Here is a 13,945-nt window from a genome sequence, read left to right on the forward strand (position 1 = left end):
GTACAATATTTTGCTCTAACTCGAATCATTCCTTACGAGCTTAAATTTAAGATAAAATAGTTGAGATCGAATTCAACCCTTAAATAGGTATATATTTATACAACAATATTATGTGTACCCACTTTGAGTACACATTTTTTTGTGTCATCATGTAATTGAGTGTTATTTTGTATTTAATTTAAAATTACTTAATTACATGATGACATACATCAAGTGTATACTCATTTGTATATTCAAAGTGGATATACATAGTTTTACTGATATTTATAATAGAGCAAATTACCATTTCCCACCTAAGGTTTAGGCTTAAAACACTTTTTCACCCCTAGTTAACATAAATAACACTTTTTCATCCAAAAATCAAGCATAAATAACAACTTCCCAACCAAAATTAAACTTTGCTAATAAAATAATAGTATTAATGAGTAAAATTATCATTTTATCCATATTATTTTATTTTTCAAAATTGTATAACCTTAATTTAACAAAAATTAAAAATAACATTTTGAAAACAACCTTTCTTTCACTTGCATCATTTAACATTTTGAAAATAACCTTTCTTTCACTTGCATCATTTCTTGATCTCTTTTTATAGATAGGAGTGTCTTGTATAATCATATATTAGATGGTAAATTATAATTTTTAAAAATATCATAAGTCTTTAGAAATTTTGCAGGGGTTATTAAACATTTTTAAAAAGTTTGAGAGTCTTTTGGAAATTTATGACTTATCATTTTGCCCCTAATAGTTTAAAAAATGATAGTTATACCCCTAAAGAATTGAATAAAATATAATGGTGTTTTTAAAAGTTAAATTATTATATTTAAAATGTTTAGGTCTTATAGAAATTTATTGTTTTTTATTTTTAAAATTAATAGATATTAAAATTAATATTTTACTTTTACACATGAAGGAATATCTTTATAAAAGAAAGATTACATGTATTTTATATATAATGGATGACAGACCGTAAACATATGTATTCACGACTGGCTTCATAAAGAGCTAAAATCTCTGAATGATTCGAGGATGTTGCAACCAAAATCTGTTTAGTGGAACATTAAGATATTGTTTGTCATTATAAATGAAAACATATCTCATCTGCAAACAGACCTTATAAAGGTCAAAAAGATAACCAGTATCTACATATCTAATCAAGTTAGGATTTTTAAGGGATTTGACATAATAGAATAATTTGAAATCTCTAATTCCACATAGGTAATGAAGTATATGCTTGATTCTATTCGGTGGTGACGAGTTGGTGTAAAGCTAAATCAGGCTAATAAGTTCACTACAAAAGATATATCTAGTCTAGTGTATTGGGTTAAATATGATAAGACACCAATGATATTAATATATGATACTTTAGGATCGAGTATCTTCTCATCTTCTTCTTTAGGATAAAATGAGTCATTTTTTGGATCAAAAGTGGTGCATATCCATCAAGGCAATGCAACAATTCACAAACTCAAATCTAGAAATTAATGTTCATATGGCACAGCAGCACTTTGTCTTCCAATTTAACCAATCAAATGACCTCCAAAACATACAAAGTATAGATCATTGGAAAGGGTATTCAAAGAGCTTTCTAATGGTATATTATAGCAATCACAACTCAACCAACAAGGCATTCAAAACTTGTTTCAAAGTTTGATGACAAAATCTGAAAATGGCAAAATCACACACTGTGAACAGTATCCGGACATACAACACATATTCACACTTTGGATTTCAAGGGTAACAAGAAAGTTAACCAAGGCATAAAGGAAATTTCCACCAACCTTGGGGTCTTCCACCACCAATTCTTCCTCCAAGATGAATTGGATAAAGGAAAAAGCAACTAAAAAAAAGCTATAAAGCTTTACTTGAATATTTCATTATCAAAGAAGTCTAGCCTTTACAAGTGAAAATCCACTTTCATATACAAGAGCAAGTGGTGGCAAAAATTGGGCATTAATTTGACATGGAAGCTTTTCCTTTCATTTAAGCTTAACCATTCATTCAATACTAAGGCCATACCATATTAATTGAAGAAAACAACAAAAGGGAACAACTTTTCCCTAAAAGGTGGAACTATGTCCACCAACTAAAGTTACTTGCTTTCCTTTTAGTTGCAATCCAACTAAATGGGCTTCATGGCATCTTGGGCTCCATTTAAGTGATGAAGGGTTGTCTCATCTACTTGGGTTTCAAGTGGGCTTGTAGTTGGCTTCTTGGACTCATTTAAGTTTCCATTTCATTAAGGTCTTGGATGCAAGTAATGAGATTGCACCCAAAAGTAAAGTTGGGCCAAGTTGGAAAAAACAATGAATCTTTGGGCTTGCATGGAGCTAATTCTTCATTCTCAATGGTGGCTTGAGCCAAATGGAGATTTGATAGAAACTTGGAAGCTAGGGTCGGAGAGGTAGCCGAAAATACATCAAAAAGATTGAACAACTATTAGGGTGTTTAAAGGATATCTCTTATTCATATTAAAACGTTTTAATAATTTTTTAATATACGTTAATTAATGGATAAATATTTTATTTGAATTGTGTTTGATCACAAGTCGAGACAATATTTTGTTTTCCTCAAATTCTTCATTTCAAATTCTTCATTTCAAATTCTTTTATCAGATATTCAACAGTTTTGAGAACTCTTTAGGAGTCCCAATTAAATTCATATTATTATTATAAATTATTATAATGGTAAATCCCCATTCTAATTTTTTGATAAAAACACAAGAACATATACAATCTTTCACACATCCCTTTATTTCAAATACTCATTAAGGTGATTGTACCACATTTTTTGGATTGTTTTAATTCATATAATGATCTTTGTAACTTAATTGAGTATATGTCTATTGAATTACCCATTTTTGGTTTTAACAATTTAAATCCTTTAGGGAGTTTCATATAAATTTTGGTATCCAAACTTTCATACAAATAGACAGTAACTACGTCCATTAAACGCATATTTAGTTCTTTTAAGAATGTTAAGCTAATCAAATATTTAAATGTGATTATATCCATCACATGTGTATATATTTCATCAAAGTCTATACCTAGCCTTTGGGAAAACTCTTGGGTTACAAGTCTTGTTTTATATCTAATAATTTTATTTTTCTTACAAATACCCATTTATATCCAACGGGTTGTACATCTTTAGGTGTTAGGACTACAAGCTCAAACACTTGACATTTTACAAGTGAAACTAATTCTGTTAGAATTGTTTCTTCTCATTTAGGCTAATTATATTTTTATCTGTACTTGTCTATAATACGTAGTTCAAAATTATCACCATTCATAATTTCAATAGCTATTGCAAATGAGAATGCATTATCAATGTCAACCGTTTCATAGTTCCATATTTCTTGTGTATAAACATAATTTATAGATATTTTAATATTCTTATTTTCCTGTTCTTCAAAGGTTTATGTCACTTCACGGGTTTGAGTCTCTTCAGGGACCATAACCTTTTCTGAAATAATATTAGAGAGTATACATGTTTTAATCATTTTAGGATCATCATGATTGATATTTGTTTGATTATTTGTCTTTCTTTTTTGGGAGATAGTATCCCTCGATCCAATAGGTCAACCACACTTCTAGCGTGTAGTAGATTGAACAGTTATGACTCAAATGGATTGTTTAATAGTCACATTAATTGGAATCTCATTTTTGTGCTTTGAGAGGATGTAATAGAGACATATATAACACAACCAAATATCTTTAAATAAGATGTATTAGGTTAGTGATCGAAAACTAGTTGCAGGAGAGAATATTGATGATAAGAAAAAAGTTGCAAATGAATTAACGTTATAACATGTAATATAATATGTCTTCACATATAAGTTAGTGATTAAGTTCTTAGTAATAAAATACGTATAATTACTTAGAGTCGTTTGATAAAAAACTCAACTAATCCATTATGAGTGTAGACATGTGGGACTAAATGTTCAACATCAATCCCCATAAACATATAATAATCATCAAATGTCTTGAATGTAAATTTATCAGTATCATCTAACCATATTGACTTGATTAAATTATCTGGGAAATTAGCCTTTAATTTGATAATTTGAGTCAATAGTTTAGCAAAAACAACATTTCGAATTAGTAATAAACAAACATAAGACCATCAAATAGATGCATCAATTAAGACTATAAAATAATAAAATAGTCCACTTGTGGATGAATGAGTCCACATGTATCCTCTTGAATCTTTTATAAGAATGATGAGGATTCAACTCCAATTTTGGAGGGAGATAAACTGATTACTAATTTGCCTTGTGAATAAGCGGTGTAAAATTTTTCACTGGATAATAAAATCTTATGATTATTTAGTGCATATGCATGTGAATTCTCAATAATTCTATGCATCATTGTAGATTCTAGATGACCTAAATAGACATTTCAAAACATAAATACTTTTGGATTAAATAACTTCTGGTTTGATACTGCGTAGATTTCAATTGTCTTTATAATTGTATAATATAATCCAGATGATAAAACATATAACTTTTCTAGTACAAGCCTTCTTCTAAGGTTTTACCAATTATGTAAAGGATTTCTACACCATTTTCACTCATAATTTCAATGTGATAACCATTATTTCTTATATTTTTAAAACTAAGAAGATTTCTTTTGGATCTACTTAAATATAGTGCATCATTGATGCTTAATTTGATCCATTTTTTAACAAAATTATGACTCTTCTAGAGTCTTTAATCAAATTTATTGATCCTAATATATGTTTATTTTAACTTTAATCAATGTTAAAGTTAAAAAAAAAAATTCCTTTAGAATTGCATGCGTTGTTGCACTATTCACTAAACACATGTCTCCATCATTAACTTTTAAAGTTAATGCTTCAATTTTGGGGTCAATTTCCTTTCATTTAAAAATTATATTAGTCATAATATATATAAAATGATGAAAGAAAGGAAAACATGATAATAAAATACAAAATAATATTTATGACTCCAAAATAAGGATATATGATGGATTCTAATTATAAAACTCTTAAGCATTCACGTAACTAGTCAAGTGACCTATATTTTTATTCTTGAAAGAAATCTTGAAACATCAAGATTTATTAGATTGATAAAATCTAAATCATCAATAAATTCGATTATATTTTTATTGATGTTTAATATAGATTTATCCAATATTTGTGAATACTATAGGTATGCAACCATTGATATTTATAACCAGACCTATTGTTTTATGGTTTACTCTGCGTTATTCTTTTTTTCACTTCAGTATTACTCTACTTCTGATAGTAGACTGAAATTTTATGTTATAACCATCTTTGGATTGAAATTATTTTATTCATGATCTTACTCACACCTATGATAACTGTTGATTTGATTATGTTATATTAGAAAGGTTATTAGAGCATATTAGAATAGAATATATTTTTAAAGATTTGATTTGATTTATTTCCTTTTATATCTTCTCTGTAATTGTATATATTGTAATGTTCTGTACTCTGAATAAATAAGAAAACAATATTCTTAATTCATATGGTATTAGAGCCTACATCAACTTCATTTCCGACGAATCCAAGTCCTTTCTTCACTGTTTCTCCGATCACTGTGTTTCTATCATTTTTCTGGTGATCATGCTTATACCAGTGTGATCAGGATTTTCTCGTCGACATATCTGTCAAAGTAGCATTATTGTTCGTCATTCCATGCACCTACACACACTACTTAATCTCTCGATATCTTTTGACATCGATCTCCTATTCCAATGACAGTGTGATGACATCGCCTCTTCTGTTGAACTCAGATGATGCCGACGAGTCCATCTGTGGTGAGTTTGCAGTCATCCGATGTCGAAATCTGCTACACACACCGGTCATTTATCCTCTTGAAATGTGATCTTTGATTTACTATTCCAGTGCACGTGGAACTACACTATCAACGCTAATCGACTTAGTAAAAGCCAGTGGTTAGTTCTATTGAAGACCTACCTCCACTGGTTGCTCCACGTGTTGTAGGTGATGTCACCGAATAATTCACGCATTTTGAAGACTTTGTTTCATGATTCAACAGTCTTCTAATCAGTTTATGGGCCTTAGTTTCTTCGAATCTTCATTTTTCTTCAGAAAGCTTCTTCTGTTCTCTGATTCGTGATTCACCATGTCCATTAAAAACCTCAAACAATGTTCTCTCTTTTCTTTTAATTCTCTTCCAGTGATTACTATGGAAAAATTAATAGAGAGCAGTAATTATACTTCATAGGTTGCATCTATTGAATTATGGTGCATAGGACAGGGTCTTGAAGACCATCTTACTAAAAAGGCTGAGGATATTACATCTGATAAAATTGTATGGACTAGAACTAATGTTTTATTATGTAGCATGTTATGGAATACCATTAATCCTCAACTCCATTATATTTTCAAAGTATATAGGACATGTAATGACATCTGGACTCAAGCCAAACTCCTATACACCAATGATATTCAATAGTTATACTTTGTTGTATCAACTTTGGTCACTCTAAAACAATAAGGCCTGAGTATGTCTGATTTTTTAGGTCGGATGCCATCCTTGAAGACTGAATTCAATTTATTGCTTTCTCCTAGTAAAACTGCAGTTGAAGACTTAGCCCAACAAGACAAACTCTTTATAGTTTTTACATTAACTGCAATTAGTCCTGATCTTACTCATGTTTGAGATCAAATTCTTGCGAGTGTTGTTATCCCCATTCTTGATGAAGTGTTTGCTCGTATACTCCGTGTGTCTTCCCTAAGAGTTATGACTGGATCTTTTGGTTCCTCTAATTTTGACTCATTTATCCTTGTCGCCCAGAATCAACAATCAGGCGAGTGTGGTGGTCGTGAAAATCGACCAAAATGCAGTTATTGTAACAAATAGGGTCATATTAGAGACAAGTGTTATAAGCTCTATGATCATCCTCCTCGAACTGCTAATATTATTCAGACTTCTGATTCTCCTATTAACTTCTCTGGAGTGTAGTCTCTACCATCTTTGATACTCACAAGTGTTGATCTTAAAGATTATCTCTGATATTAGAGTGTAAAACAATCTTCATCTTAAGTTGCTTTGATTGCTCATTCAGGTAATTCAGTTGTATGCCTCACTCATTTTTCTTCTTCTGAGCCATAGGTCCTTGATTCTGGTGCCTCTGATCACATCTTTAGTAACCCCCATCTATTTCTCACTTTACTAAGTCTACTTCTTTACCTACTGTAACATTAGCTAATGGATCTATCGTTACTACCAAGGTAGTAGGTTGTGCTCATCCTCTTCTACTCTGGCTTTGAAGTCTGTCGTTTATCTCCCTGACTGCTCATTTAATCTTATTTCTATTAGCAAACTTACTCGTTTTCTAAATTGTAAAATCACCTTTACTAATGACTTTGTTTTTATATAGAACTGTAGTACGAGTTGGATGATTAGCATAAGACATGAGTCACAGGGCCTCTACAAACTAAATCCACCTGATTTTGTAGCATGTGTCATCACTGAGTCTCTAATGCTTCTTCACAATCGTTTGGGTCACTCTAGTTTATCAAAACTACAGAAGACGGTCATTGGTTTGTCACATTTATGGTCTTTTAATTACAAGTCTTGTCACCTTGGAAAACATACTTGTATATCCTTTCTAAGACGTATCAATAATCGGGCTATATCGTCTTTTGAATTAGTCCATTTCGATGTATAATACCCTAGTTGAGTAATGTCTGTTTTAAGTTTTCAATATTTTATTACATTTATTGATGATTATTTGCATTGCACTTGGTTATTTTTAATGAAGAATAGATATAAATTATTTTCTATTTTTGAATCTTTTTGTGCTAAAGTTAAAACATAATTCTCTACTACTATTCGTACTTTGCGTAGTAATAATGCCAGTGAATATTTTTCTACTCCCTTTACTAAATTTCTGGTATCTAAGGGAATTCTATATTAATCCTCTAGTGCTCATACTCTACAGCAAAATGAAATTATTGAACGTAAAAATTGGCATCTTATTGAAATTGTCCATACGTTAGTCATACATAGTCATATACCTTTTCATTTTTGGGCTGATGTTGTTCTTACTGCTTGTTTCTTGATTAATAGAATGTCTTCTTCAGTCTTGCAAAATTAGGTACTTCACTCTATTTTATATCTTGATCAATCATTGTTTCCTCTTCAACCTCGTGCCTTTGGATGTACATGTTTTGTTCATGATTTATCTCCTAGTCGAGATAAATTGTCTGTTCATTCCATTAAATGTGTTTAACTTGGATACTCACGTCTTTAGAAAGGTTATTGATGTTATTCTTCTACTACACGTCATTACTACCTTTCTGCAAATGTTACATTTTTTTAGTCTTCTTTTTATTTTTCGTCTTCTTCTCAACTAGACAAGTCTCCTATCACAGAAGTTCTTCCTGTTTCCTACATTGTTCCCCTATTAGATTCATATTGTTTGCCTAACCAGTCTCCGACTAGTGCAGATCTTACACATACTAGTCATTTTACAAGTGATGGCCTTGCTTCTCCTTCAAGTGAGACAGTCTCTTCGGACTCAATGCACCTGTTTCCTACTCCAGAATCCTCTGTCCCTATGGTCTTACCTCTTGATGATCAATTTTTCATCGCTATTCTCAAAGGTATGCGCTCGACTCATAATCCTCATCTCATCTATAATTTTCTAAGTTATCATAGTTTATCTTCACCATACTATGTCTTTATATCCACTTTATCCTCTGTATCTATCCCTGTTACTATTTATGAGGCATTATCTAATCCCAGATGGCGACAAGTAATGGTGGATAAGATGTCTGCTCTATATGCTAATAATACTTGGGAACTAGTTCTTTTGCCTCTTGGTCACTCAATGGTTGGATGTCGATGGATCTATACCATTAAAATTGATCCTGATGGTCAGGTTAACAGATTAAAAGCGCGGTTAGTTGCTAAAGGATACACTCAGACAAATGGTCTTGATTGTTATGAGACTTTCTCTCTTGTTGCTAAAATGTCCTCTGTTCGCCTATTTTTCTCTATGGTTGTCATTCGCCATTGGCCTTTGCATCAATTAGATATCAAAAATGCCTTTCTTTATGATGAACTGCAAGAAGAAATTTATATGAAGCAACCTCCTGGTTTTATTGCTCAAGGGGAGTTTGGATTGGTTTGTAAACTCCGTCATTCTCTATATGGCTTAAAACAATCTTCTCGCGCTTGGTTTGGTTAATTTAGTATTGTTATTCAAGAATTTGGCATGCTACAAAGTGAATCTGATCATTCAGTATTCTATAGACATACTCCACACGGAAAATATATCTATCTAGTCGTCTATATTATGATATTGTTATTACAGGAAGTGATCATGAGGGTATTGAGCAATTAAAGAAGCATTTGTTTAGTCATTTTCAAATCAAAGATTTGGGTTCACTTAGATACTTTCTTGGTATAGAAGTCGTCCAGTTTAAATCTAGAATTGTCATCTCTTAAAGAAAGTATGCATTGGATATTCTGAAGGAAACAAGGATGTTAGATTGCAAACCTATAGACTATCCCATGGACCCTAATACTAAGCTCTTACTTGAATAGGGGGAGCCACTTGCAAATCTTAGGAGATATCGAAGACTCGTTGGAAAACTTAATTATTTCACCATCACACGACTAGATATTTCTTTTGCTGTCAATGTGGTAAGTCAATTCCTTCAGTCTCTATGTGACAGTCATTGGGATGTAGTTATTCGGATCTTGAGGTACATTAAGAGGACACCTGAAAAAGGATTGTTATGTGAGAATAAAGGGCATACTCAGATCGTTGGGTATTCAAATGCTGACTGGGTAGGTTCTCCATCTAACAGACGTTCTACTTTTGGGTATTATATATTAGTTTGAGAAAATCTAGTATCATGGAAAAGTAAAAAGCAAGATGTTGTTGTCAAATCTAGCATGAAAGAAGAATATTGTGTTGTAACCTTAGTCACTTGTGAGCTTATCTGGTTGAAGGAGTTGATCCAAGAATTAAAGTTTGCAGAAATATCATAAATATTATTATTTTGTGATAATCAGGCTGCTTTTCACATTTCCTTGAATCCTGTGTTTCATTAAAGAAGAAAACATATAGAAATTGATTGTCATTTTGTGAGAGAAAAGATTTTGTCCGGTTGTATCTCTACAAGTCATATCAGTTCAAATGATCAGCTAGCGGATATACTTACTAAATCTTTTCGAGGGCCTCGAATTAATTTCATTTGTAACAAGCTTGGTATATATGATTTATATGCTCCAACTTGAAGGGGAGTGTTGATTTGATTCTGTTATATTAGGAAGGTTATCAGAGCATATTATAATAGAATATATTTTTAGGGATTTGATTTGATTTATTTAGGGATTTGATTTGATTTATTTCCTTTTATACCTTCTTTGTAATTGTATATATTGTAACGTTCTGTACTCTAAATAAATAAGAAAATAATATTCTCAATTCATAATAACTACTATTAGCAGTTGCATTTAGTTCATAGAATGATGCATTGCCAATAGGGTGAATTTGATGGTTTTTCATCAACGAAAAAATATAATATTAATTCATAATTTATTTTCTCAATATTGCTACTATAAGAGTATTTTATAAAAAAAAAAAAAAGGTAGAAAATATTTTTTCTTCCATATTATCTCAATCAAGTAAAGATTATGAATATTGTTGAGTTGTACTTAATTACAAAGTCATTAGAAGTATTATTAAATTTGACGTTTAAATTTATCTTTCAAACTTCTCCATGAATCTAATGAATATATCATTATATCCACATATCTGGCTTGCAATCCTTTGGGGATGTGATGCTGATAAAATAAGGCCTTAAATTTGTCCTTCTGAGATATTTTATTGAATCACTTTTTTAAGACTCATAAATTTTAGATGAAGAATCGTATAAAAAGTCAATTTAATATTATCCATCTAATTTTAGAAACTCAGATTTGAATATTGTTCATATTTACAAGACTTTCGATTTTGTAGATAATATATTAAGATTAATCTTTGAAACTTTAAGTTTAGATATTATCTCATATTTACAAAATAGTTGGTTTTATAGAGGCAATATTGTGATTAATTTTTGTAACTTTAGGTTTAGATATTATCTCATATTTACAAAACTTCTAATTTTATAATTGTGTTTATAATATTATAGTATTTTAAACTTTAAATCTAATTATATTTCGAACTTTAAGTTTATATTTTTCACAATTTATACAAACTTTATATTACAAATAAGATATAATTATTATAAAACAAATAAATATTTTGATCAAATTTGAGACTTTGAACCATATATATATAAATATATATGTTTATGATTTTATAAACTTTATATTGCAAATCGGATATAATTATTATAATATAAGTAAATATTTAAATGATATTCAAGACTTTAAATCTAGATTTTTGATTTTGCAATCATCAGAGTGCAAATGAGATATAATCATAATTTATATTTACAAATATAATGTTATTGAAGGTGAGAGGCTCTGAGAAAATATAATGTTATATAGAAGGCAAATTTGTTAAGTCACATAGAAGCGCTATGCTTAACAAAATTCAATAATTTTGATTAAATTGAACCATTTTAGAATAATAATTTGAGATTAATAAAAGTTAGGATTCAAATTTTTGACTTTTTAATTAATATTTTACAAATATTTATATATTTTACAAATAGACAAATATACTCTTTGACTATCAATTTGACTTTTAACAAAAATAGTTAAAATTTAAAAACTTAATTTAAGATTGATTCAAATCTAAAATAGTTAGTTCAAAGTTAATTAGTTGTAACTAAAAGTTGGTTCAAAACAATTAAATTTTGATTTAACCTGAGTTAGGTTAATATTAAGTATTCAAAATCAACTTATTTTATGAAAATGAATCCTATCTTTGGATTAAAATTTGACTTATATGATCTAAATTCGAATAACTTAGATCAAATTAAGCCATATTTATTAATCTGGTTGTTATATTTAAATTATGCAAATCATATAGGCCAAAGGACTATTTTCTACCCAAAGTATGCAGTTTTTCTAAGTTTTTCCCCATTAATTTTGAAAATTTTATTTACTCACCTATGAGATGTTAAAATTAATTGAATCTATTAGTTATATCATCCCCCCCCCCCCCCCCAAATCCTAAAAACTAATAATTTTCCCCTAACTTAAGTTTTAAAAAACAACATTTTCTCCCTAGGGTTTCCAATTTTTAGATTCAAATTTTCAACGCCGTTTCTTCCTCTTAGGCGACCTTTAGGCGATACCTCTTCCTCTCCAACGTGGCCTCCTTCCGATGGTTCTCCTAGGCATAGTTATCGATGAAGACTCTTCGTCGACGACCATGCCTTGGAGAAGGCCGCGTTGGAGAGGAAGAGGCGTCGTCTACAAGTTGCTGGAGAGGAAGAAACGACACCGAAAAATTGAATTTGAAAAATTGGCCACTCTAAGGGGGAAAATGATGTTTTTTAAAACTTAGATTGAGAGAAATTGTTAGTTTTTAGAGTTTAAAGGGAGAAAATAAAATCAAATTTAAGTTTATTTTAATAATACAGATAAAATGATGATTTTGCTCTTAAAACTATTAATTTTATTCATTCACAAGTAAATAAATGAGATTTTCAAAGTTAATAATAAGAAACTTGAGAAAACCGTCTACCTTAGGTGGGAAATAGTCCCTTGGCCAATCATATATTCATAATGATCAATGCTATATTTCTAAATTATTTTTAAATAATAATGATGAGATAAAATCGAAGAGATCTCCATTTTTTTGTTCAAAGACAAGTCTTACCCACCAACCTCAATTGAATTTGTCACTTTTCCAATAAGATTCGCAAGAATAAGTATATTCAAATCTAATTCCAACTTTTGATTATTTTTAGTAAAAGGATTGGATGGGACTGAATTGTCCCAGTCAAAATATTATACTCCTTTTTTCATTTAAACATACTCATAGGATAATTTTCCTGAAAATTATATTGAAATTAATGATAATTTTTTTATTTAAAATGTTATATTGAAGCACACTAGAATTTTGCAATATGATCGGTATCGTTCGCGCACATGTAAATAATTTGGACTAAACTGATAAGAATAAAATGTTATTTTAAAAATAGATTATTTATGAAATTATTAAATATAAATTATTATTATATTTGATAAAATTAAGTAGATATAAATAATTATTATATTTTATTATAGGTAATAAAAAAATAGTAAAATATCATTTTATTTAAGTGTCTTTGGATATAATTATTCTAAAATATTATTTATGTTAATTATTATATTAATTAAAAATAAAGTTATTTTTTCTTAAAAAAATTAATAAGTAAAAATAAAATTATAATGAAATCAAAATTACTATAATAAGGGTAAAAAACAATTTTTCTACTTAGTTTTAACTCAATCTTAAAATCATACCAGCGACAGATGAAAAACTCAAATACTTATTCATGGTCTAACTGTTGTTACAATTTTCAATTATAAACAATGATAAAATCATTATGTCACCATTAAACCCTAAATTTTTAAAAGTTAAATCATGTCTCCTCAGGTTTTAAAAACTAACATTTCACCCAATTCTCAAAGTTTGAAAAGTTTAGATTTCACCTTTAAAATTTGTTTAGCTTTTTCGGCCACCACCATTTTGGTCATTAGCCAACACTTTCTACCAATCTTCTAGATTCGATGACAAAGGACAACCACCCAACCATCACGAAGGACGATGTTTTGTTGCGTCATCCAAACGTGACGATGAAAGACATTGCTTCATTCTCTAGATGACCTAATGAAAGACTATGAAACGTTGTCCTTTGTGATGGTTGGGTAGCTATCCTTCGTTATCAGATCTAGAAGATTGGTGAAAAGCATCAATTGATTATCAGAATGGTAGTGGTCGAAGAAGTTAAACAAACCTTAAGGGTGAACTATGAA

The sequence above is a fragment of the Mangifera indica genome, chromosome 14 (genome assembly GCF_011075055.1).
Source record: "Mangifera indica cultivar Alphonso chromosome 14, CATAS_Mindica_2.1, whole genome shotgun sequence".
In the NCBI taxonomy this organism is placed as follows: Eukaryota; Viridiplantae; Streptophyta; class Magnoliopsida; order Sapindales; family Anacardiaceae; genus Mangifera; species Mangifera indica.